General features: G+C 39.1%; 2 long non-coding RNA genes across 5 annotated transcripts in view; one reads left to right on the top strand and one right to left on the bottom strand.

The window, feature by feature from the left end:
* LOC137075448 (uncharacterized) overlaps positions 1-27,376 on the bottom strand; it is a 65,223-nt gene that overhangs the window by 1,189 nt on the left and 36,658 nt on the right. The window contains exons 2-4 of one of the 4 annotated variants that reach the window (XR_010905042.1): positions 3,716-3,805; positions 1,882-3,588; positions 928-1,705 (exon numbers count right to left, since the gene is read on the bottom strand). This is a non-coding gene — a long non-coding RNA (uncharacterized lncRNA). Of the gene's footprint in view, positions 1-927; positions 3,589-3,715; positions 3,806-27,376 lie in introns of all 4 variants that reach the window. The other 3 variants (XR_010905044.1, XR_010905043.1, XR_010905041.1) reach the window with 3 other exon arrangements.
* Positions 12,765-27,376, top strand: part of LOC137075449 (uncharacterized) — a 43,929-nt gene continuing 29,317 nt past the window's right edge. Inside the window, exons 1-2 of the long non-coding RNA XR_010905045.1 lie at positions 12,765-13,074; positions 13,933-14,016. This is a non-coding gene — a long non-coding RNA (uncharacterized lncRNA). The remainder of the gene's footprint in view (positions 13,075-13,932; positions 14,017-27,376) is intronic.

Genomic DNA, 27,376 nt, shown 5'->3' with positions numbered 1-27,376 from the left:
TTTAATAAGTGTTTTCTATTTTAGTATACTGTAAAATGTAATTTATTCCTGTGATGGCAAATCTTAATTTTCAGCAGCTTCAGTGCCACATGATCCTTTATAAATCATTTTAATATGCTGAATTGGTGCCTGAGAAATATTTCTCATTGTCAATGATGAAAATAGTTCACAATTAGTTCAACATATTTTTGGGGACATTTTTTCAGGATTCTTTGATTAATAGAAAGTTGGGGGGGAAAACAATTTATTTTAATATAAACCTTTTGTAACAAATGTCTTTCCTGTCACCTTCAAAACAAATTATGTATCCTTCACACAGAAAAATAGGGTGTCAAAATTGAACCTTTAGGGGTACAACAGCTTGTCGCTGGGGCAGTACCCTTAAAATGACATCTTTGTACCATTTTTAACACAAAAAGGTTCATAGTAATATGCACCTTTTAGGAGTAAAAAAAGGTACAAAGATGTCCTTTTAGAGGTACTGCCCCAGCGACACAAAAGCTGTTGTACCCCTAAAGGTTCAATTTTGACACCCTATTTTTCTGTGTGTTGCTGAATAAAAATGTCTGGCAAAAAAAAAAAAAACCTAGACCATCACATTAGCAAACTATCCCCTGAAGGACATGGTGAAGAGAATAAAATGAGATAGGAGTAACAATTATTTGGCAATGGTTTTGTGTTCTTTTGCAAATGTTTTTATGCGGTCACTCACAAAGAACACAAGAGTTTGCGTGGGAACAAAAAGGTTTGCGACCGAATGCAACATTTCTCAGGGGAATGCAAACATTTACATTGAGAGCAAGAAAACGCTCTCATTGTAAAACTGCATTGACTTATTATTTTTCCTCCCATCTCAAATTTTTCCCTCTATGTGTCAGAATATGTCAATGTCCATGTCCCCTTAGGGCCTCCTTAGCAATCACATACCGGTAAGCTAGGTTTCCAGCTTCACAAAAATCTGACTGGTATGATCTGCAAAAAAACAATTTCAAAAAGACTAATTGTTACTTTTAAAGTGCATGTAAAAATGTGAACAGACACGCAAGACAAAGTGTGAAGTCAAACTGTGAAAAGGTTAATGTGCGCTTTATATCTTTTTAAGACCTTTAGAACCATATTAGTTTTTTTCATCCCTGTTTGCTAGGGAATTCTGGGAAAATTCTAATGGATGGCTTTAGAAACGTCCCTTTCACACAATCACAACACGTACAGAACACAAAGCCTACCAGCAGAGAGCAACTTAATTTGAAGCTTTGATCAAGTAAAATTAAGAGTATGACAACTGACCACGTTTAATATTACATGGACTACGTGCTACCACAGCGAAGAGGCCTAAAAAAATTAATTTAAAGCTCTCAAGCATGTTTAGATGAACACAGAGTAACATGAGTACTCCGTAGGATGTCAAACATGGGAATCGTGCATTTCAGAGGCGGATGATTGAGTTCAACGGGACTTGATGACAAGGTGATTACAGTTATTATGTTGGCACTCTGAAACATTTCTAACAGGAGATTGAATTAAGCCAACATCAGTACGAGTAAACCCACAAACACAGGGCTACAGAGATTGGGAAACAGCAGCTGCATCCGTAGGAACGGGCCTCCCAGGTGGCTTTTCGGTCTCGCCACTAGCCTTACAGGCCTCCTTGATAAACCTCTGCTCATGTCAAACAAGTATCTTCAGGACCATCCTGACTGTTTCACTGCAGAGAGAAAAAGAGATGGAGAAAAGGAAATAGGGATAAAAAGAGGAAATGTGAAAGGATGATGATGTGTGCCAATGGATGGGGTAAGGGAAGAGGAAGTTGTAGCATGAGACAGGCAGCAGGGGGAGCAGCTCTTCTATTGATTGGAGGCTGTGATAGAGGAGGCTTCAAACCTGCTGTGGGGCGGCCGGGCGAGACCGGCCAACACACCCAACTACAGCTTCACTTCAGCGGGCTCTGGAGGGGCCGTCTACCCGATCCTCCTCTCTACACTCTGTCTCCCCACTGCTCTTATGTGGAAATCATTGGCTTTGTTGCTAAGCAGGGAACAGATGACAGCGGTGTAAATAAACGTCATCCTGTATCGCCGTCTTCCAAAATGACTAACAAAGCATAGTGCATTTTTAGTCGAAAATGAATGCTTGAATGGTGAAAAATAAATCAAAGTCAATGATTCAATATGATTTCAAAAATGGATATCCCTGTGAGTGAAATTCAAAATTACATTTCACTGTAAGAAATTAGACAGATCAGACAAGTCTGCAATTGGATAACATGGAAAAAAGAGATAAATAAGACCATCTGACTGCAGTTAATATCTGACTCATACAATTCCTGGAAATAGTGAAACGTCGGAAAGATGCATCACTTTAATTAGTGTAAAATAAAAGTATCTGTCATTTTAAATTGTAAAGTAAAAAGCACCTGAATGGAAGGGGGGAATTGGCAGAAAAGGTAATTTCCTTTCATTAACTCGTCTGCTCTGGTAAGCGCTTGTGAAATTTAGGGTTCACCAGATCACACTGAGGTGTGTGTGTGTTGTGGCCAAAAACATCTGCTAATGAGAGATTCCTGATGGAAAATTGGCTGGCGGACAGAACCAGGCACAGCTAACATCTTACATTTTCTCGGTGGGAAATTTTCTCTTGGCATGTTTAATTTGGTCAGTATGGATTTTGGATATATTTGCATGCATGTGTGTGTGTTTGTTCTGCATCTAGGCCTTTCCTTTATCCCCATTCATGTTTAGTTATACAAGGATATTCAGGCGAGGCCACTCAAGTCAGGAAGTGTTAAACTTGCTAAATCCAGACAATTAAGAGCTTTTGAAACCGAGAAGTGAGAATCCGCTAAGTTGCTATTGAACAAGGGTTTATTAATCTTTCATACTTTCAGAAATACACACACTGCACATACCGCAGGGTAGTTCACCTCCTCATCTTTGTGTTAGCCTCTAACCCCAATATTTTAACAACAGGAACGCAAGACTTAAATTGGGTGAAACAATTTTTCCACAGCCTCTAACCATCTTAAATCACAGCCTCCGGAAGAGGCTTTGCTTTTGCAGCAGCATCATTAGGGCTTTAAATGTTTTCAAAACATCCCTCATTAGCAACGGCCCTTCCACCACACACATACACACACACACACACACACACACACACACACACACACACACACACACACACACACACACACACACACACACAAACACACACACAAACATTTACATCCACAAACAGTGAGTTCCTGGATCTCATTTCATGGGAGGTAAGTATTTGCAACAGCGCAGACCAAAAAGGCCTAATCTGTTATTCTCTGAGATGACAGCTAACTGACAACACCTAGTCTTTATAAACACACACATCAGTACCGATGCCCCTATGATGGAATGACAGACGTGAGATGAGTCAATTGAGGTGGCTGAAAGAATAGAGGTGTCTGTGTGTGTATGAAACTGTCCTCACCTTGGCCAGCCCACGCGCACAGGGGCACGACACTGACCTTGGCATCTCGGCGATTAATTTGCCCCTGATCTTGTCTCCCATGGTTTGAGTAGCATGTGTGTCTAGTCCGATGAAGGTGACACCTTCTGCTGCCTGCCGAGATAATAAAGGCTTTACCTTTACAGCTCAAGCATATCAGGTAGAAGCCGAGCATTTTCACTCACACGTAAATATACATGTGTGAGAGAAAGACAATTCTGCTATATATGCTCATTCCTACCCATTTTCTTCAGAGCAGCTCATCATGACAAAGCTGGATATATTTGCTTGAAGCAGATCGATGGGTAACGTGGCAGACCTCCGGGCCTATCTAGCTCAGAGAACAGCAGTAGAGAAGGAAGGGAATGGTTAATTACAGCCTGACGCCTCGAAGAGACTCTAAGCTGAGCAGGAATGGAGGACGCTACAAGACACAGGCCAGTGGAAACGCAAGCTGCACTCTGAAGATGAACACAATGTCTGTCTGTTCATTTCTGCGTGTATAATTCTGCACTCAGACATCCCCACTGCATTTCGGAAGTCATACGGACTGAGAGGAAGTGATGCTGTAGATATAAAAATGTACATTATAAGATTACCAAATTTACTAAATTCAATTCAAGGAATACCATTTGTTCAAAACTTATTGTGTTTTATTTTATAAAGAAATATTATCCAGAAAATATTACACACAGTAGGAAATGAATACAGTATTTTAAGGCACAGTCTGTATTAGTTATTATTTGTGACCCTGGACCACCAAACCAGTCACAAGGGTAAAATTTTTGAAATTGTGATTTACACATCATCTGAAAGCTGAATAAATAAGCTTTTATACAGCTTATTATATGACAATATACTACTAATAATATGTTTTGTATATAGATATTTACAGTAGGAAATTCACAAAATATCTTCATGGAACATGATCTTTAATTAATATCCTAATGATATTAATATCCTTATTATCCTAATGACAGAAAAGAAAAATGGATAATTTTGACCCATTCAATGTATTCTTAGCTATTGCCACAAACATACCTGTGCAAGACCAGAGTCCCATTTATTTTATATTAATTATAAATGAATAAATCACATTATTTACAACTTTATATTAGTATATAAAAAGACTATTTTATATATATATATATATATATATATATATATATATATATATATATATATATATATATATATATATATATATATATATATATATATGCATTTTAAATTTACATTCACAGAGGAATCATTTCTTCTGCTTCCCATTACAGCGCAGACTCTAGCCAACCGTGATGTTGTGACATCTTACAAATTAAGCACAATTAAAAGTTCAAGCTCTCCCAAATGTCACTCACTTTCTCTTCACAGGTCTCTATTTACTAAAAACAAACCAAAGAGTGGCTAGAGGGGGTGACAGGAGCTGTTCTTCCACTGAAAACAGGTGTTTCACTGCCAGCGGCTTTGAACAACCTCACTGCAACACATTTGTGTGTCAGTGTGTGTGTAAACTGTGTCCAATATCACTGTTATCATGCCATTGAGGCCCTGCAGAGGAGGATACGTGCCCCCTCCCCAACATACAAACCTTTACTTTACCTCACTTTTCCCTCATCACCATTTACTACAGACTCTTAACATAACAAAGGGAACCTGGAGAAGTAATCCTCAGAAATCTGCTTTCCTCTCTTGCCTGCTCCTTCAGGCAATACAGCACGAGAAAACACTTCATTTGAATTCTTAAACTGTACAAACTGTGAATGAGCTCCTTTTAGCTGCAAATGTCATTACATCTCCATTTCCAGGGGAGAGCAGTAGGGGAAAAGAGGCTCTCTCACATTCATGACAAACCCTTTTAAATAGGGCACAATGGAGCAAGGGGGCTGATGAACCCCCCACCCCCAACCCTAAAGGCAGGGGCCATAATATCAAATGTATTTTTACCTGGCACTTACACTGGAAATGGGGGTCTGCTCGTATTGCACAAAACAAATACACACACTTGAGTGGTGCTGACCTTTTGAGTGCAATATGTCTCTTAAGAATTAAAAAGGATAGTTCACCCCCAAATAAAAATGTGGTCATAATTGACCTCCATGTTGTTCCAAAAATGTATGAATTAATTTCTTCTATGGAACATAAAAAGATATTTTAAGAAAGTGTTTGTTTTTTGTCCACATTATGAAAGTCAATGGTCACTGACATTCTTCAAAAATATATATCTATTTTTGTTGAGAAAACAAAGCGATACTGCTTTGAAACAACATGAGGGTGATTAAATTATGACAACTTTCAAATTTGGGGTGAACTAAAGTGTTTAAGATAAATAAGAATAGTGGAAACTCTCTTTAATGTACATCATGTTTTTTGTTTCACTGCTGAAAGTCTTTTGTTCTTAAAAAACGGTCGGGAAAATCCATTCAAGTATGGTGTATGCTTGTCAAAATGACACGTGAGGTGTCCGTCCACATTCACAAACCGCAGTGAGAAACATTGAACATGACATGAGAGAAATCTTGACAATCCTAAAAGCCGCAAAACACAAGCACAACATCTTGCGGGAAACCAGCCAAACCAAACATGGCATATGGCAGCCATTAAAGTGATCCGGCATCAGAGCCGACTTCAGCCATTAAAAAAGCCACACACAGTATTTCTGCTTGATCATGTCACTTTAGCAGATCTAATTGGCTGCGTTCTGTCCGTGTTTCACAGCAACAGTAAACCACACTTCCCAGCCGGTCCCTTTCATCTCAGCAGAATTACATTAGCGCAGCTGTGTTCGACAGAGGCCGCAACACATCACGACAGCTAACAACACTCGGAATGATTCGAAAAGCAATAAATCCCAGCTTTCACGAGCTGCGCATTAGCAAGTTATGATATTTAAAATCACAGCCTCATCACTGTCAGCAGTCAGATGGCATTTGAATGCATTTTGAAAAGGATGAAATGTGAAATTTGAGGTTCAGGTTTTCAGATAGCCCATTTTCTTAGCTATGTTGTGAATTAGCACACGCTAGCAGGCATTCAGGGCCTGAGACGACTAGCGCTGCATTGATATTCCCTAAGAGTGCGTCCATTCATTCATGACTTCACTCTGCTCACCCTGGTAGCGTTCGGATCCAAGGAAACTTTCCTCGAAGCACATCTGATCAAACTCCGCCGTACATCACTCATAAACAGCTGCATTTGTATTCCTACGGTCATTCTGCTCAAAGATGCTATTTACACTACCATAAGATGCACTGTTAATCAGCACATTTATAAGACTTAAAATGTATTTAAAGGGTTACTTCACCCAAAAATGAAAATTATGTCATTAATGACTTACCCTCATGTCGTTCGACACCCGTAAGACCTCCGTTCATCTTCGGAACACAAATGAAGATATTTTTGTTGAAATCCGATGGCTCAGAAAGGCCTCCATTGCCCACAATGATATTTCCTCTCTCAAGACCCATAAAAGGCACTAAAGACGTCGTTACAAAGCCCATCTCACTACAGTGGTTCTACAATAATTTTATGAAGTGACGAGAATAGTTTTTGTGGGCAAAAAACAAACAAACAAAATAACAACTTAACAATGTAGTGATGGCCAATTTCAAAACACCGCTTTGTGAAGCTTCGAACCGTTATGAATCAGATCGCCACGTGAACATGATTTCAGCAGTTTGCCGGTTTGATACGATTCATAAAACGATAATCTGATTCATTAAGCTCCGAGGCATCAGGAAAAAGTGTTTTGAAATCGACCATCACTATTTAAGCCGTTATTTCGATTTTTTTTTGCACACAAAAACTTCTCGTCCCTTCATAAAATGATTGTAGAGCCACTGTAGTGAGATGGACTTTGTAACGACATCTTTAGTGCCTTTTATGGGTCTTGAGAGAGGAAATGGGTCTTTCTGGCCCATCGGATTTCAACAAATATTTTCATTAGTGTTCCGAAGATGAACAGAGGTCTTATGGGTCTGGAACGGCATGAGGGTGAGTAATGAATTGAATTTTAATGAATTTTCATTTTTGGGCGAACTAACCCTTGAAAATAACATGTACCATTTGTATTGAACCATTTCTAGATGCGAATCGAAACATAGCCAGTCATTCAGTGACCGTAGAGCTATCCCACTATGGTTATCCCTCTTTTTCCTGTTGTCAGAACCATCTACATTGATTTGTGACGAAACTACTGGCATGGGGGGGGGCCACAAGCCATCTGAATAGCGCAACACACACACACACACAAACACACACTCACACATGTTTGACTACCACTGAGAATGGCACAAAAAAGGAGAAAAAAATGGCAAAGATTAACTTATTGAGGTCTCCATTGCCATAGCAACACAGAATAGTTTTGATGCGTCTCCCTTCACAGTCAATGAGGTTTGAACGTATCACGGAGCAGATAGCTTTTCCATGGCTTGTTACTAAGGGGGCTATTTAATGCAGATACTGCTGTGCGTCTGAGCACAGATGGCTGAATACTCGAGCATGGCCACTTTGAAGAGAGCTCCCGTCCACATTTTCAGGGGGCCGCTTTGCAACATTGATCTGAAAGGGGGGAACGGTTGTTAATAATGAATAAATCAACAATGGGGAGAATAGCCCAGGCAGAAGCAGTTAAAATGGAATAGTGTATGACTCTGGAGTGATGCAGCGGATTAAAACATGATGGTTGTCATCGCTCGCTGTACGATCAGGCCGTCGTGATATGACAAACCAGAATCAAGTAAATATGGGTTTGGGAGAGATTCTAATCAAGCGGACGTCATCTTAATTGAGCTGTCTGTCAAAATGAATACTGTTGTTCACATTTTTTTTTTTTGTCATGGTATATTACTGTATTACTCATAGATGCATGCTCGCACTGGACAGCTTAACGGCTACGTTTAGTCACTCTGCCGTGGAGCACACTGTGGGTCCATGCGTGCTCGCTAGCTGTCATGCAATCGCAGTTGAATATTTTATTTCTCTTTTTGTGGTTTATTTTTTTAATATTGTATGAGCGGGGAGAAATAAAAGAGAACAAAAATCTCCCTCACATTTTTGAGTAAACAACATGCTCATTAGCATGCTAATTTTCTCAGCAGGAATATGAAAAGTTGTGCAAAATACACTCCATTTGCAAAAACACTTCCATCTTCACAAAAGAATTTAATTACGCCGTAGGACACGAGCCATTCAGTGCTCACCGGCAACACTGAGACGAAGCAGACACACACCAAGCATATATACAAAACATAGCAAACACCTGCCCTTGCTGAAAATCACCACACCTGTGAATGTTGCTGTGTGAACATCCATGTTTGACACGTTTGCCGCAGTTGTTCATACACGCACCTGAAGATATTGTTGACCCTGTGGCAGTGCCGCCACCCCTTTCCCGTCGCCTGGGCCTATCCCCCCGACGCTGAAGGACGTGGCAGACAGGTGAGTGTAAACAATTCATCACTACTGTGACACCTCCACATCTGCCAGGCACAACAGGGCCAGGGAAGCTGTCAGTTACTTCAGCCAGCTTAACTCCCCTCAGCCTCGCTGGAGCAGGACCACTATTACAAGCAGATGTTTCCTTTTATGAAAGCCGCAAGACTTTCAGACCCCTTTGAGACCTAGAAGATGATACTAAACATCATCATTGCATAGATTTACTAAATATCTACAAAAATATAAAGTAAGATGTTATAATGCATAATACCGTAAGTTTTGCTTGAATAACTTGAATTATGGCGGTCACAGGTTTGTTTTTTGGTTGTTGTTTTGCAGTTTGTGGATATGAAAAACACAGAAAGTTTAAAATCATATAAAGGGGCCTGTAATTCAAGAAGCACAAGCTAGCAAATATATGCAATAATAATAATAATAATAATAATAATAATAATAATCTGTCAAAATATCATGATTATTATTATTTATTTATTTTTGTTAAAAATATTAAATATTATTATTGTCATTGTATTTACTTATTTGTTTAGGTACGGTTGTTCAGATACATTTTTATAGCATTAATAAAAAAATACAATGAAATAAATATACATTTTACATTAATATTATTGTATTTTTAACTAAACTATACCTTCATAATTATATTCTAAAAATATGAAATAATAACATGTCAGACTCATCTAGTAACATTTAGTTTGTCTATAACTTCAGTAGGCGGCTGAATGTATTCTATTCCTGAAAGACAACGACCTCTGCTTGATATGAAAAGCCCTCAATTACAAGTGTCACTTTGTGATGACCACCATTGTCTAAATACACATACAGGCCCGAAGGAAAAAGCACCTACAGTGCTGGAACTGTGGCAGGGTAGCATTTTCATACGAATGAGGCTGACTAACAGGTGATGAGTGTCAGACCCACAAGTGGCCCATTGTCACACTGAACAAGGACAATATGAAGCCGAGTTGTTCCATGCCCTCTCCAGCAGGGGCTGGGATCATGTGCGACCACAGCCATCCATCACCCAAGATTTAACAATAACGGAAGTCTATGTCTCCCCATGTACATGTACTGACCCCCAAACCCCCTTAAATACACAATGATATATAGTAAGCAAACGAATACAATTACAGGGCATTCCAGATACACACCCTTCAGCTGAATCGTACACCAACCTCATTAATGCACCTTATTCTTACTGTGGCTTTTTATCAATTTTGATGTAAATCAACCCCACTAGGTGGTACAACTCAAACTAGATCACGTACTTAAGTACTATACGTCAGATTAACAAAACCATCAGCATCAAGGTCTTAAAGGTTGAGAAACTCAAGAGCAAATACTCACAGGGGACTCAATAACAATGCTGGGGTCCTGGTGGGCCACAAAGCCCATCGAGGCCTTTTGTTTCTAGAGGGGGGGCTTGCATGACAATCACAGACTGACAAGCAGAGCAGGGGGTCAGAGGAACCTGGGACAAGGCCGTATTGTTCCTCTCCCTGTGCACAAGGTGCACCTCCTTCTTACCGACAGGAAACGGAGAGCCGACTAAGAATAATCTGGGCAGGCCAGAGGGTTTTCAAACCAAATTACAACTAAAAAAAAGGCCTTCATTTAACTGTAGAGCTTACCTGTTTTGGTTTGGGGTGGAGAGTGGAGGAAGGAGAGAATGAGGCAGGGAGTAAGAGAGAAAGAGACAAAAAGATTGAGAAAGCCACTGTGTGAATTAACCCACCATTTTCATACTCTTTAAAAGGTAATAATTATGGAAGCAGCTGGAAACTTTTGGGGCTAGAATTAAAAGCTAAAAGCATAGCTCCCATTTGATTTTTGTTTGTTCTGCCTTGAATGGCCATTGGCTGGCCAGGAGAGGGGTTTTCACGGTTGCAGGGGGACTGCTCTTCTATTAGGAATTTTTTTCCATGCCGCAATTTTTTTCTTCTTCTGTGAATCTAACACATACAAATTGAAGCAAAAGGAAAGACATGTAAATGTTGTGACATACAGAGAGGACTGCGAGTAAACAGAGGTAGGTGAAAATTGGGCAGGGTGGGGTAAAATCCCCTCAGGTAACAGGGGCAAAGATACCCCTCCTCTTTTTTAGAGATTCGCCCCCATTTCAACAAGCTCGACAAAATAGTGATTGCGCATACAAAAGCTGGCATAGATGGTGAGTGCCTGATTATTAACATAAAAGCCAGATATAACAAGGTAACAGCCATGGCCAGGAAACACAAAAGAGCCTCTACTACCTGGATGTTTACAGTTATTTACTGCTACAGAGAGTCCTTTCCTCCTGCTTTTCTCTTGACAATAGATGAAAATGGCCTTTTTAACATGTCAAGAGCAGCGGTGAGGATTTCCACTACTAAACTGCTGAGGGCTTGACCTGAGTCCAGGTTCCCTTTAGACTGCTGGGAGGTTGGATGGCATACTTGGTTAAGATGTGGGAAGCCAGACCAAATTAACCTAGAAGTCGGGCCATCGGCCAAAGACTGCAGCTGCAGACAACAGGTGTCTCCATCAGGGTTGTGCACCATTCAGAATAAAATTGAGAATGCCTTTTAAAGTCATTCATTAGATTTGAATTGAGGTTGCAATTAGGATGTAGAATTTCGATTCGAAATTATAAATTTGATGTTCAACAAATTTCATATAACTTTATTTGTCCCCTCCCCTGTAATCACATGATAGATAGATAGATAGATAGATAGATAGATAGATAGATAGATAGATAGATAGATAGATAGATAGATAGATAGATAGATAGATAGATAGATAGATAGATAGATAGATAGACATGCATCTAAATACACAAACAGTGTATCAGACTCAATAACATGGTATTTTGTGGCAGACAGGAAAATTCTTTTCATTATATGAATATTTTTTAAGCTGGTGACTTTCCATATTGGAATACTTTCCATTGTAGTCACAGTTTGACAACTCCACTTTCAAAAGCTCTGCTTGCCTCATTTCGTACAGCATTTGCCCCAATGCATTGTCTCATAGGCCTACTTGTTGAACCGAGGAGCAAAAACAAAGACTAGTAAGGTCACGCTTGGCATTAAGACCCTGACTATTCTAACATTTATTTAACTTTACCATCCAAAAAAAGGATTTGCTCCAAATGCGTGTGGCTAGAGCTATTCTTACTGATAAAACTCAAATGCCTTGGTTGTCTAATGAGATCACTTTTTTTCTAAACTTGCGGGTAATATATTTTCCCCAAACAATAAATAATCTTTAGTTCACTTGAAGGAGTGAATGAAAACGAGTGCGTTAAAGGGTTCCTTTTCCCAAACATAAACATTATGTCATTAATGATTAATTACTCACCCTCATGTCGTTCCAGACCCGCGTTCATCTTCGGAAAACAAGAAAGGCCTCCATTGGCCACCATGTAATTTCCTCTCTCAAGACCCATAAAAGGCACTAACCACGATAGTTACAAGGCCCATCTCACTACAGTGGTTCTACAGTAATTTTATAAAGCGACGAGAATAGTTTTTGTAAGCAAAAAATAATAAAATAAAAAATAACGACACAATGGTCGATTTCAAAACACTTCTCCCTGAAGCCTCAGAGCTTAATGAATCATATCAAATTCATGATTCGGATAAAATGACAAAATGATCTGAATTTGAATTGTATAAATCTGAATTTGAATTTTTTTCTCATTTTTGAAAATTAGATTTCGGCTAGATTTCTAATTTTTCGTTAGCTGAAAGGCCAAGGATTTCGGTATACCCACTTAAAAAACCTAAATTTCATTCATAAATTCACCCGTTGCGAACACAGTGGTTGCGATTACGAATCACTAACGTTTTTGGACCATTTGGGCTCCCGTGGCCTGTGGATCTGACGTCACCTACCAAGGAAAATTAGTTGTGAACAGGTGTAAGTTTGAAATTAACGAACTAATAGAAGATATGAAACGAAAGCTGACTTATACTACAGTCTTGGAGTATTTTTGGAACACTGCCCCTAAAGCTACAGCATCTTCGGGTGACACTTCAGACACGGACATATAGGCTAATAGGCTAACGTTACGCAATATACAATTAATAGTCAATAAAAAAGAAGCTATCTTTACTGCGGTTACAGAAACTCCAGAAAATGAGGCTGGTACTATCGTGACCTTACCTGGTAAGTAAAGCTAGTAACGTTATGTAACGTTACATGTTATCATTAAACGTAACTGTAACAGCAGGATTGTTGGTATATTGAATTTTATCCTTAACTACCGTTAGTGTGGTGGATCAATTAAATGCGGCAGAAGAGGGGAGGTGTGCGTGCGTGCGTGCGTGCGTGTGTGTGTGTGTGTGTGTGACATCACATAGTCCCTGTAAACCAGTTGTCCTCATAATGCTGTCTTTTGTCTTCTAGGACACGTCCTTGGCTTGTAACGTTTAGTCAGGAAAAATCAGGGTGCTATGTATTGTGTTTTATAAAGTGTAAATAAAATAGTTTTGTTTTGAAGCCTTGAATTTTAAAATAATTTCCATTTTTATTTGAAAGCTCTGGCATAAAAGGAATTCATAGTCCCCCTAAACCACCTTATTTCTGGTTTGAAAAAAATGTCCTTGTAAGTCATGCTAACCTGTGTGTGTGTGTGTGTCCTTGTTTATATTACATTGTGGGGACCAAATGTGCCCATAAGGATAGTAAAACCTGAGCCAGCGGTCAGCCAGCGGTCCCCACTTTTCAAAAGGCTTATTTAAATCATACAAGATGAGTTTTTTTTCTTTGAGAAAGTAAAAAGGCAGAATGTTTTCTGTGATGGGTAGATTTATTGTGTGTGTGTGTGTGTGTGTGTGTGTGTGTGTGTGTGTGTGTGTGTGTGTGAGAGATGGGTAGGTTTAGGGGCAGGGACAGTGTATATGGGGATAGAATGTAATGTTTGCACGGTATAAAAAACATTGCATCTATAGACAGTCCCCACTAAGATAGTGAACCAGACGTCTGTGTGTGGTAAACTGAATACAATTTTTATATCTATTTCAGATGATGAGAGAAATGAGAACTCCTGGCCAGCCTTGTGGACTGAAAGTCAGGCTAGGAAAACAGGCATCCTTGGTTAGATGGACAGTAAGTTAGATCAGCACACATGCAAATCTGATATAAACAATTAAAAATCAAAAGTTGTCAGGAGCACCCATTGACTTTCACAGTCTATATTTTTTCCTACTGTGAAAGTCAGTGGGTGCCGCCAACTGTCTTACCAACATTTTTCAAAATATCCTCTTTTGTGTTAAACAGAAGAAAGAAACTCATACAGTTTTTGAACAAATTGAGGGTGAGGAAATAAAATTTTAATGTTTGGGTGAACTTGAACTATACTTTTAAGAGCTACATTTAAAGGTGCACTATGTAGTATTTTTGCAGTAAAATATCCAAAAACCACTAGGCCAGTGTAGTGTTGCACGATATACCGGTACTAGAAAAGTATTGCGATACCCTGCTATTACAAACAGTACAATATGGACTTTTATTAGTACCGGTACTTTAAGAAGGACAGGCTAATATGAACTGTATATCTTAATGTGCGTGGATGTGTGACAGCAGGTGTCAGGACGTGTGTGCAGAGCCCTGCTTCCACTGTTAACTAAACATTGGAAATAGAAGAGTTAAATACGCGCAGCGCATGACAGAGAAAGCAACAGAAATATGCGCGCATGTGAAGAAAAAGCACGGGGCGGGATGTGCTCGCGCTGCCAGACTCTGAAGCGCGCGCACGCGCCTTTCAGACAACAAACATGCGATCGCCCTTCAGTTCTTTCACGGATTATTATTTAGGTTTGAATGGTCAAACATATGTGGCGAGTATTCAGGTAAACACAGTCGGATATGTCTTTAGTGAACGTGTAGCCTACAGTTGAGGTAATTAGATCTGTGTAGGTCTTAAGCCAGACCTAATATTCTGTGATTAATGTTAAGCAAACAATGAATAACTAAAATAAATGTATAAAAAATATCAGTGTATAGTTAAATTATAGAGTGAAGACTAAGTAAGCAGTTTTATATTTGATTATTTCATTTCTTTCTTGCTTTTGTTAAATAGACCTAATGAAGCTGAAAAATAAAGCACTGATTTTGTCATATTGTTTGTAATTTGCATTTTTTCCTCTTTTTTAAAAACAGATACAATTAAAAATCTATCTTATAAGATTACATTTAAAAAATATTAAATTATTGGTCACCCCAACCTGTTGAGAAGAGAGAGGTTAGTGAATGATAACATGATTGATAATGTGATCTCTGTAAAGATCTTCACACTGGCATGTAGTTATTATCTCAATAAGAGGAGAGAATTGTCAAAAACCAGGGCAGGAACATGCTGGCAAAGTGAATTTTTAGTAAAAAAATATTAAAACAATGAATGATAAGTTCTGTTGTCATATTATTCATATTATCTGTTTTTTTGTGTTTTTTTTACCGTGGTATCGATTTAGTATCGGTATTGAGGTATTTTAGTCTGGTATCGTATCGAAGTCAAAAAATTGTTATCGTGACAACACTTGGTCAGTGTTATATATTTTGTTCAGTTGAGTACTTACAATATCCCAAATGTTTTCAACTATTTGTAAATTGTGAGAAAATTGCTTTTTTAACTAAGGACCGGGACGTTTAAGCATAGCGTTTGAGCGAATCACCTGTCAATCGCGTCATATCTGCGTTACCCTCGGTTTTATTCTGCAGAAGCGCTTTTCTCTTAGCAGTGTGAACATGTCACAGCAGCGCCGAGCAAACGCACTGAGTAATGTCATAACATCATTTTAAACACACTTAAATGTATCTAATATGATAAACAGAGCTGCTTTACCTTATATTAATGACCGGAAAAAGCGGAAGTGCACGCGCCCCACGACTGCGTCCCGTCCCGTCATAATAAAAGTCCCAGTACTCGCGAGCCGTGTGTTTGTTTAACATTCGCTCCAGCGGCCGTGCTCAGCTCCACAACACTTGGTCCTGCTCTGCTTTACGTTAATAACCGCATCCATGAACATGATTTCTGCCCGAGTCCTGTTTTTCACCGGCTGTGAGGTGAAGACCACATGTCCCAAGATACTGCGCTCACACTTGGCTCATCAAACTGCGCCTTTGTTTAGAATAGGCGCCCTCCAGTGGACGGAAAGTTGCATAGTTCACCTTTAAATGTTATATGCCTGGAGCACAGGTTTTATCAGCTGACTGTCTTTTGTTGCTTATAATAAATTGGAATGTTGATAACGCATAAGAAATCTTTAATAATGTTCTCAATCACATGTAGATGCATACTTTATGCATTAGTGAGTGTGGTGCTGCCCAGGGGCGTAGCCATCTTTTCAGGAGTGAGGGGGACCGAAATGTTGTAATACCAATTTTTTTTTTTGGACCGATATAATTGATCGCATCTCTTGCTTTTAATTTGGTAAGATATCAAATACACTGCTGAACAATAACCTCTAATATCTATATTATTTTTCTCCTATATTTTATGCCAATTTTATGATTGGTTTTCTACAAACACTTGTGCATTAAGTCGCCATAGATTTTATGCAAAGTAAAAAAATAAAATAATATTCTGATGTAAATTCGAACCCCTATTAACTTGCCCGCCGCCGCGCAGGGTAACGTCGGTTCGCGCGCGCAGGGTAACGGCCGCCGCGCAGGGTAACGGTTCGAATCCCGCTCGGAGCAGGTCGATTAGGATCGGTGAGACCAAGTAAAAGTGCGGGGGACGAAAATACATTTTATTAAAAGGGAGGGGGGACGCCCCCCCCCCCCCGTATTTGTATTTCATATGTTTATATTTCAAATATATTCATATTTGTATTTCATTACAAATATGAAATAAAATGATCAGATGGTGCTCCGTTCAAGTTTTCTGATATCCATACTCTTCCCTGATGATGACCTCTGACCTACTTACTATAAGATCTGAATTTATGCAGTTTGAATTTTAGAATATTGAATTTGATGATCTGAATTTATTCTTCATCTGAAATCTTGAATCTGTATTTTCAACACCTGAATATTTCCATTCTATTCATTCAGAACAAAATATCTGCTGTTTAAAAATACATGTCTATGCAATTTCGACATAACATCTAAAATGTCTTCAATTTCAAATGTTCTATATTCAACATTTAAAAAATCAAATTCAGAACTATGTAAAATGCAACATAATATTCAATTTTGTTAGGTTACTCCTATCAATAATTCAGATTTATACAATTCAGATAATTTTGTCATATTTCTAGCTCCACACCAAACTGCTGAAATCACATGACTTTGGCGATCCGATCCTGAACCGCTGATTCGATGCACTGATTCATAACGGTTCTAAGCTTTATGAAGCAGTGTTTTGAAATTGGCCATCACTACATAAGTCATTATTTAGTTGTTGTTTTTTTCCGCCCCAAAAAATAGTCGCTTTATTGTAGAACCACTGTGGTGAGAGAGATTTTATAACGACGTCTTTAGTGCCTTTATAGGTCTTGAGAGAGGAAATTACATTGTGGCCAATGGAGGCCTAAAAAGTCACCGGTTTTCAACAAAAATATCTTCATTTGTGTTCCGAAGGATGAACAAAGCTTCTATGGGTGTCAAATGACATTAGGGTAAGTAATTAATGACAAAATTTCATTTTTGGGTGAGCTAACCTACACTGCCTTTATGTCAGTTGCACACTCGTTATTGCAGTGCAATGTGGGATTGTGCACTCAGTTATGTCCACTATGGTTTCAGACACCCACCACTACAAATGGCTGTCCCTTCAAATAACTATTTGATGGTGTAGGGGGCGATTTCGGATTCAGCCAACTTGTTGACTGTTTAGAATAAGAAAACGATGTACGATTCGTGAAATAACCACTCTTTTGAGTAGCCTATCAATCACAATATGAATCGTTCTCATCCTGGACTTGCTGTCACAGCAACAGGTCCATAAGTTTAAACTTGCTCTGGAGCAGGCTTATTTCATGTAAACAGGATTAGATTCATCTTGAGGTGATATTTAAAATCTGTCCCAGCTACTTTTACTTTTATTACAAGACTTACTGAACCAGAGGCAATAATAATTTAAAACAATTATAAATATAAAAGTTTATTTGAAAACAATATTTTAATATTGTGTAAATACTATAGACACAGTCACTTGATTGACAGATTTATTTGTGAATTGTGATGGAATAATTACCTTATAGTTATATTGGAGGTTTACACACATTGATTGTGCAGTTAATCTTTGTCGTGCATTAATTTGAGTGATGACAGATAATATGGGAGTGGCTTGATGCAGCGCAAGAGGTGCAGATAATTTGATCTTGACTGTTAAGAAACTTGAATTAATACTGTCACTTAACAAATCTGCTTCAAATTGAATTAAAAATGAAATTATAACATTGAAATAAAAATGTAAAGTGTGTACAAATATTATAAAATCGTGAATATAACTAATTGAGAATCATATTCATCAAAAAAGTGAACATTTAATTGATCTAACTTTTATGTTGGTTTGGTCCTTTGTCTATTTCCTTATAAAGGTCCAGAAATTTGTGTTTTTTCTTCTTCTTTTTTCTTTGACAAGTTTTTTTTTTTTTTTGCCAGGTGGCTTTTTTTAATATGATGTCATTGTTATCTTGACGACAGCAAATCGCTGCGTTGCTGATCGTGGTTTCAAGTATCGATGCATCTGCCCTCTTCAGGGAACACAGGCACGAGCAGTGATCTCTGGGTGTACTCACACTAGGCACGGTTGCCATGAACCGGGCCCGAGTACGATTGCCCCCCTCCCCACTCCCCCTCTGGCCTGCACTCACATAGGGTTTCAGCATTCGTGCCGGATCACGCCTACGTCATTATGGTGCGACGGTTTCAGGATAAACAGGAAGAGCGGTGCTCTCTGAGTCTCAACACAATGTCCATTGCTTTGTTTTCTTTGTCGATAATTTTGTGTCGTTTGGTCCAAGGTGGTCCACAGCCCTCTCACAGCCTGTTTTTAAACAGATGTGTCGCCTTAGTAGCGCGAAAATTTTCACGTAATCGTGCTGCTCGTATGAGGAAGTTTGCAAGGTACCAGCTGAAGTGCAGCAAGGACTTTGCAGCTTTGATTACGGACTCCAGCACAGTTAGCGCTCACATTGCATGCGAACCGCGCCCGAGCGGGCCAAGGCCGGCTAATCGAGCCGCGCCCGGGCACGGTTCGGAGCACTCACACTAGTCAAACGAACCGCGCTTTGGTGGTCAAACGCACTCGTGCACGGTTCAAACTGGCTAGTGTGAGTACACCCTCAGATAACTTAATCCACACACTGCACCTCTCACTGCTCCCACATCTCTTACTAGGACTGCTCTTCTCCCTGGGCCCCTTGCTCTTCCTCTTCCTCGTCCAGACATTACAGTGTTTGTCTTTTTCTGTTTCTGTTTCCAAAAACATCACTCCTCAAAGTCCTCCTTTTACTGTATAAGTGTCAGTGTAATAGAAAAAAACCTCACTGAGTCTAAAACCCTATTCCGACGGGATTAGATTAACATGGGGACATGCGGGTAAAGTCATTTTACCTCAGGATGTCTGTAATATTAATGGCCAATTCGCACGGGATAAGACATCTCAGTAAAACTAGCAGAAGTGGGAGGAGTACCTCGCTTTACGCACCTCCTTGACGTCATGTGCATATGACGTTACCGTTATCCCGTGAGCAAACACACAACCTGAGCGCCAGTCTGAACTCCGTCTCCAATATGTGTGTTTTAATAAACAGTTAGGTCCAGTCTAACGATTCTGATTGGATTATGTAGGTAATAGACACTTTCCTAGAGCTAAAATGTGTTGTGCCTCTAATAAGTGCTTTTGATCTTCTTTTTGCTTTAAATGATATGCGGAAAATACTGGACATTTTCCACAGATTTGTCCCACCACCTACAACGCAACCGAATGCTTCAAGCGCCTCCAAGGTCGCAAAATGCGCTTTTTTTTAAAAAAACTTTTAAACAGGAAATGACGGAATTTTACCATACATTTTTACAGCGGGTCTATTCGAACGGGATTAGTATTACCCGAGGTCATTTTTCCAGACCTTTTTCCAGAAGGTAAAAGTCTCGGTAATCTTTACTGACATTGTCCGTAATGACTACCGAGATGGCACATTCGGACGGGACTAAAATCACAGAGAACCTCTGGTAATAATTACTTTACCCCCATGTCCCCATGTTAAACTAATCCAGTCCGAATAGGGCTTTAGCCAGACTGGAATCAGCTGTGTCAATTATTCAATTGTTTGTTTATTATCAGCTGATGTATTGTTTTTTAACTGATATCATTGCAGAAGCAGAGGTTTTTATACTGTATCTAAGGTTTGGAATATTGTTTTTGCTTTTGGGGGGATATTGTGTGTTAACATTCGTAAATGCTACAAGAACAATCCATAATTTAGTTGGGAGGTATAGCTTGTCTGTTAAGAAAATGTAAGCATTGTGGAAATGTGTCCACTCACTGCATATTGTGTGAAAACAACATGAAATGTGTGAATGGTATGGGCAAAAAAGACCGATGCTGTGCTAATTGTATTTAGAGTTTTTAAAATGTGACAACTGATTGGACAAACGCTTGTTAGCGACTGAAAAAACTGTAAGCGAGGTACGAAGAACGGGCCCCTGGAGTTTACATGTGCTCACTTTCCGTCGCAATCATTTTTTGACATGCGCACACAGTTTGTCTGCCGCATCAGAAATGTTGATGCTGTACTCTCCAACAGCTGGTATGAGTTTCCGGTTGCAATGGCTGCTTTCAACTGCCACCAGGACTTATATGGTGTTATAAAAGCTATTTATTCATTGTAAAGTGTAATAATCATCTCAGAAAAATAAATTCTTCTGTCAGGTGCAGTTGAAGGTAAAGGTTCCTGGGACAAACGCTGTCAAGATGAGAGGGTGTAGCCAGGCTATGTCTGTGCCTTTATTCCAACATTATCTTCATAACTCCTTATGAAATAAAAAGTTTACCCCTCAGAAAAAAAAATAACTTTTCTCTTGTCAACATTATAGCCTAGTGTGAGTGCCGTGCGCTCTTCTGTAGTGAAGGCATGCGCTGCATATCACGTCACATAAGGACATACACTCAAAAGTAATTGGGTCAGGTCGTTTATATGGTGACATTTTTTGTTTGATCGGTTCATGAAAAGGTTTATCCCACCCCTCTCAAACTGATTACAATTTCATTCGGTTTGGGAATTTATATTCCGATTGAGCTTCATGGAGCATTTGGATTGGACTTTTAAACCGATTACAGTGCTTCTGAAACGCACCCAGTGACGCACTAAAATCTTTGCTGTGGTCTCACTTCGTATTAGCGGGATGGACACAGAGTTACTTGGATATTTAGGCTACACCAGAAAAACACTAAACGTTGCCTACTGTTAAGTTGTAACAGTAGGCGTATAGTTAGCCTATTTTATTTTAGTTATCACCCATTTCATTCATTCATTGGACAGAAATTCTCAAGCACGGAAAAGCAGGAAGTGCAAAAACAGTCTAATCACGGAGATATTTCGTATTGCAACTTTTTTCCTCAGCTTTCCTAGTATTTTAGCTGTTCCTAAGATTTTGTCCAGTTTGTCATACCATGGACATTTGTCCTGTTCTTCTCCAGAATAGCCACTCTTGCTTAGAGCGTCACACACCTTCATGTAATGTTGCCAAAGTTTTTTTGCTTTAATGCTGTGTTTTTTAATTTCTTTAATCATTTTTTCATTAATTTAATTACTTTAGCTGGGTCTTGCTACGGTTGTTTGGTCTGCACCGAAGTGCAATTGCTGTATTCACACCTGCCCAAAAGAATTTATGAAAAGATTAAATCGACCCAAACAAGACAGGTTTGTATACACCATCCTTAGTTGTTTTACCTAAAGGCCCACTGAAGTGCTTTAAAACGTGCCGCATTATTCAATGTGTTGACGTAATTTCCCCTGAAACGGCTTCAGCTGTTAGCAGCTCCTCCCCTTTTTTGAAACGGCCAATAGCGTTTAGTTAATATACAGTTTGACTAGAGTGCAAGAGCGGACCTTTCTGTTTGGTAAAGCCAGTTTCCTCTAACACTGTTTACCATCATAATCTCCTCCATATCGCTTTGAAATGCAGCATTCTGTGCAGAATTCAAATGGGTCCGATATGTTTGTTGTCTGCGCAAACTCGCGCATATGATCCGCGCTGCACTCTCCAGAGCCGCTGGGGTGTGTGCGCTGCTGCGGTGTGTGACACTAACGTGAAAACACACTTTATTCGCCTCAAATGAAAGCATATTTACACTGAATAGTTTCCTATCACATATATAGTGCACGAAGTGCCTTTCACCTTGTAGAAATTAGTAAATGTGTGAATAACTGACTGGTTTCAGCTGTAGCGTAGGGGGCGGGCTTTAGATTCTAGAGAGCATTTTGATTGGACAGAAGTTTTGACGAGAGTGAAGTCTGCGATGATGTCACAAAAATTTGAGATTCGTTTAATAGAAGTGAGAGACTGTAAAATTTGAATGCTTATATCTCCTTAATGCATATTTTGTCATAGTTTTGGAACATACCAGCTTATTCATAACTTTAAGGCTAACACAGTCATACTAAAAGCTAAAAAACTTAAATTTTGATTTCAGTGGACCTTTAAATTTGCATTTATTTATTTAGCAAATGTTTTTATCCAAAGCTATTGATCTTTGCATGTAGATGCCAGACATGGCCTATCCAGAATAATCCAAGAGGTAATGTTGATTTTCCTAATTTTGTGTTCCGACAAATTTTTTTAGCCCAGAGGTTGGTTATAAGAGTAGGTTTTTAACCTATGTTTGCTAAATTTAAGTCAGCATGAAATGGAAGTTGCGAAGGTCTTTTCTTCACTATTGTGGTATGTGAGTGTAACGGCTTTTTAAACAACAAGAAGGCCTCTGGACTTGATTTTTCCCCCATCAGGATTAATTGGGTTGTTGTGGTTTGCTATTGCTGTAATCTGATGTGAGTGACAGTTTGTCCTTCTCTCGTGCCAAAAACATATAATCAGAGCAAATATATAGTTGCATATCATGGTGTCTTTATTAGGAAAATGCAAGTTTCAAATGTGGTTGGTGTTCAGATTACAAATGTTTTGAAACCCATTTACACTTCAGATCAAATCACCCAAGGTGGATGATAAAACAAGATGTACAGTAAATTTGCCTAAACCGCTAGTTTGTTGTTCTCAACCTGCTTGCCAACAGTTTAAGGCAAACTTTGGGCAGCTTTCCCACCATATAGTTCTTTTGGTCAGAACAGCACAGCATATTCTCTCCTTTTGGAATATTGTATTTAGGACTATTGCCATTGCAATTATATTGGTGTTACCAGTTAGGCCATTGACTTCATTAGCACAAGAATTGTTGAGCCATTCTCATTTTGTAAGGTCATTTTTTAGTTGGACTGTACTTGTCTCTGACACTTTACAGAACAGCCCTCAAAAAATATGATTATGTAGTTTATTGGCCACAGCTAAATGTTAAACAGAATGACTCAAGGGAATGCATATAAATACAGCCTCTACTCCTTTGCTACTCCACATCTGCAGGTCATCGGAAAAAAGAAGCACCGGTGAGCTCTAAGATAAAAGATAAAGATGACAGAGCTCTTTAGTGCCCTGTTAAAAAAAAAAAAGGGAACAAGATGCCACTCATCCTCACCAGGCCAGCTTCATTTGCTTAATGGCACACAGCTTGAGTAGGGCCAGCTCCCCTAATAATGATCTAACAGTGCAACAAGGCGAGAACTGAGATATGGAAATATTGAAATTCATATAGGCAGGCTGAAAGCATCTCAGCATTGATCTAGCCTCAGCATGGGTAAAAAGCAGCACTCCTTTAATCAGGGCAGGCCAGGAGCCTTTGGCTACACAGAGGTCCCTCTCAAGATAAGCCTGTCCTACAGCACAGCTAGCTGAGATGAGGGAGAGAGAGAGAGTGAAGCCTGGGGGCCTGAGCTGAGAGGAGAACCAGGACTGAATCTCAAATCAACTCATTATTCCTACCTGCTGCACCTTTGTCGTGCATGAAGAGCGCTTCTGTATTCAAGCACTACTGTAGGACCAGAGTAATCTTTTTTTGCAACCAGGGACTCAATATTGATGTCCCCTTTGTTTTGGGCCCAAGGCTAATGTTCGTTTTGTTGTATTTTCACTTATTAAAATACTTTTTCAATGCATACATTGACTTTAATACAACTCTTCTCTGATGAAGTTTTTTTTTAATCACTTTAATATTTTTGGTGGACATGTCAAGTCAAAATGTCAAGGTGATCTTATGTAACTTTGATGTCATTGACCCTTCTGCCCTTTAGACCAATTGTTTGTTAGTTTGGACTAATTGTCCCTTCTTTTCTCCTTATTTTCTTTTTTCCACTCTGCATGTGTGTAAATGAAGTTTTCACCTTGGCAATCACACCTTTAATTAAATTAAAACAAAAGGTGCTAGGGCAGTTGAGTGTCAATGCAGAGGACGAAGGAGGGGAGAAGAGGATTTCAGAATGCAATGAATATCAATGTGTGATGAATGACTGGGCTCCCCCAGCTGTCATCTAAATGAACGTGAATATTCAACTCTTTCCCCTCCACTTAGCTTCCATTTAGCTCTGATGACATTTCATTAGCTTGTCCCATGGTGCTGCGAAATGATAAGTGATCCGCAGAAAGCTGTTTTGCCTTCATGTTTATTCTAAAACAATACTCACTTCGCTCTGCCATGCATTTCCTTTTCTTTTTCAGTTTTGGCGTACATCCTTACGACCATCATGGATCAAAGTGTGTGTAATTTTGCTGAGTGTTTTAATTTGTATCAAATTGATTAGCAGAACAGGCCTGTCCCTCTGGGATAGAGGGTTTAGCGTTCCCTCATTGCAACAGTACATTGTAATAATTTGTAGTATTCTGGCATCCAGAGTTTCACTGCACATGGGAAAAGGAGATTTTAGCCAAGCTTTAATTGAAATCCTACAAATCTGTGCAGTGCTAGAAAGCATTGTTGGACTAGCGTTAGGGCTTCGGACTGTAACAAAAATTGCTGTAAATATGACAAGCCACTTTGATGAGCGTCAGTAAAGGTCTCTTTGCTGCTTCCATTTGCAGTTGATCATCAGATATTATCTTGAGTTGGCATTAATTCATTGTATTTTTTATACCAGTATTTCCTGCATGTTAAAAAATGAACAAATTACTTATAAAGCCGTTCTAAATGAGTCCGTTAAGATGATTCTTGAACGCACTTGTAAGATTGGGGTTTGTATCGAACAAATTGAATCATTTAGAGCCAATAATTTAAAATGAACCATTACTTGTCACTAAGATTCATATTTGACAAAAATCTCTGTTGTAATGCTATTTAATCAAATATTTGGTGTGTGTGTGTGTGTGTGTGTGTGTGTGTGTGTGTGTGTGTGTGTGCGCGTGCGCGTGCGCGTGCGCGTGTGCGTGTGCGTGTGCGTGTGCGTGTGCGTGTGTGTGTGTCTATATATACAGGTCCTTCTCAAAAAAATGTGCATATTGTGATAAAAGTTCGTTATTTTCCATAATGTAATGATAAAATTTAATTTTTCATATATTTTAGATTCATTGCACACCAACTGAAATATTTCAGGTCTTTTATTGTTTTCTTAAAAAATTAGCATATCATGAAAAGGTTCTCTAAACAAGCTATTAACCTAATCATCTGAATCAACTAATTAACTCTAAACACCTGCAAAAGATTCCTGAGGCTTTTAAAAACTCCCAGCCTGGTTCATTACTCAAAACCACAATCATGGGTAAGACTTGCTGACCTGACTGCTGTCTAGAAGGACATCATTGACACCCTCAAGCGAGAGGGTAAGACACAGAAAGAAATTTCTGACCGGACCCTGAGGAAGATTGGGGAGAAGGACCGATTCCAGACCTTGGGGGACCTGCGGAAGCAGTGGACTGAGTCTGGAGTAGAAACATCCAGAGCCACCGTGCACAGGCGTGTGCAGGAAATGAGCTACAGGTGCCGCATTCCCCAGGTCAAGCCACTTTTGAACCAGAAACAGTGGCAGAAGCGCCTGACCTGGGCTACAGAGAAGCAGCACTGGACTGTTGCTCAGTGGTCCAAAGTACTTTTTTCAGATGAAAGCAAATTTTGCATGTCATTCAGAAATCAAGGTGCCAGAGTCTGGAGGAAGACTGGGGAGAAGGAAATGCCTGAAGTCCAGTGTCAAGTACCCACAGTCAGTGATGGTCTGGGGTGTCATATCAGCTGCTGGTGTTGGTCCACTGTGTTTTATCAAGGGCAGGATCAATGCAGCTAGCTATCAGGAGATTTTTGGGCACTTCATGCTTCCATCTGCTGAAAAGCTTTATAGAGATGAAGATTTGGTTTTTCAGCACGACCTGGCACCTGCTCGCAGTGCCATAACCACTGGTAAATAGTTTACTGACCATGGTATTTCCGTGCTCAATTGGACTGCCAACTCTCCTGACCTGAAGCCCATAGAGAATCTGTGGGATATTGTGAAGAGAAAGTTGAGAGACGCAAGACCCAACACTCTGGATGAGCTTAAGGCCGCTATCGAAGCATCCTGGGCCTCCATAACACCTCAGCAGTGCCACAGGCTGATCGCCTCCATGCCACGCCGCATTGAAGCAGTCATTTCTGCAAAAGGATTTCCTACCAAGAGTGCATACTTGAACATAATTATTTGAAGGTTGACTTTTTTTTGTATTAAAAACACTTCTTTTATTGGTTGGATGAAATATGCTATTTTTTTTAGGTTTTCATGAGCTGTATGCCAAAATCATCAGTATTAAAACAATAAAAGACCGGAAATATTTCAGTTGGTGTGCAATGAATCTAAAATATATGAAAGTTAAATTTTTATCATTACATTATAGAAAATAATGAACTTTATCACAATATGCTATTTTTTTAGAAGGACGTGTGTGTGTGTGTGTGTGTGTGTGTGTGTGTGTGTGTGTGTGTGTGTGTGTGTGTGTGTGTATAGATATATATGAGTTTGCTATGAATTAATTAAATTAAATAATTGCATATTAACCACGCATCAAATTATCCTCAAAAGGGGATTTTAAAGGTCCCATGTCATGAAATTTTATGCACTGTAAAAAAATTTGTATTACATTTTGAGTTCATTGAAATTAAAATCGAGTAAATACAATGAACATTTTTTGAGATTCAACAACCTTTATTAAAATATTATTAAAAGATTTTGTAAGCATATTGGGTAATTGTGTTATTTCTGATGATGCAGTGAAACATGCCAAATAGTGCTTTTTCATTATTTATCAAATATTTATGTGGTTCAGATACAATAATATTTTGAGTTTCTATTCATTAAACAAATTGCCTTTATTGTATCAACTCAATTTTAATTTCAATAAACTAAATTTTAAGGCAACCAGTTAAACCAACAAAAACCACCAATTTTTTTTT

Source organism: Pseudorasbora parva, chromosome 5, assembly GCF_024679245.1.
Source record: "Pseudorasbora parva isolate DD20220531a chromosome 5, ASM2467924v1, whole genome shotgun sequence".
In the NCBI taxonomy this organism is placed as follows: Eukaryota; Metazoa; Chordata; class Actinopteri; order Cypriniformes; family Gobionidae; genus Pseudorasbora; species Pseudorasbora parva.
Note: the sequence above shows the minus strand (reverse complement) of the source record. Positions and strands in the feature narration are given on the sequence as shown.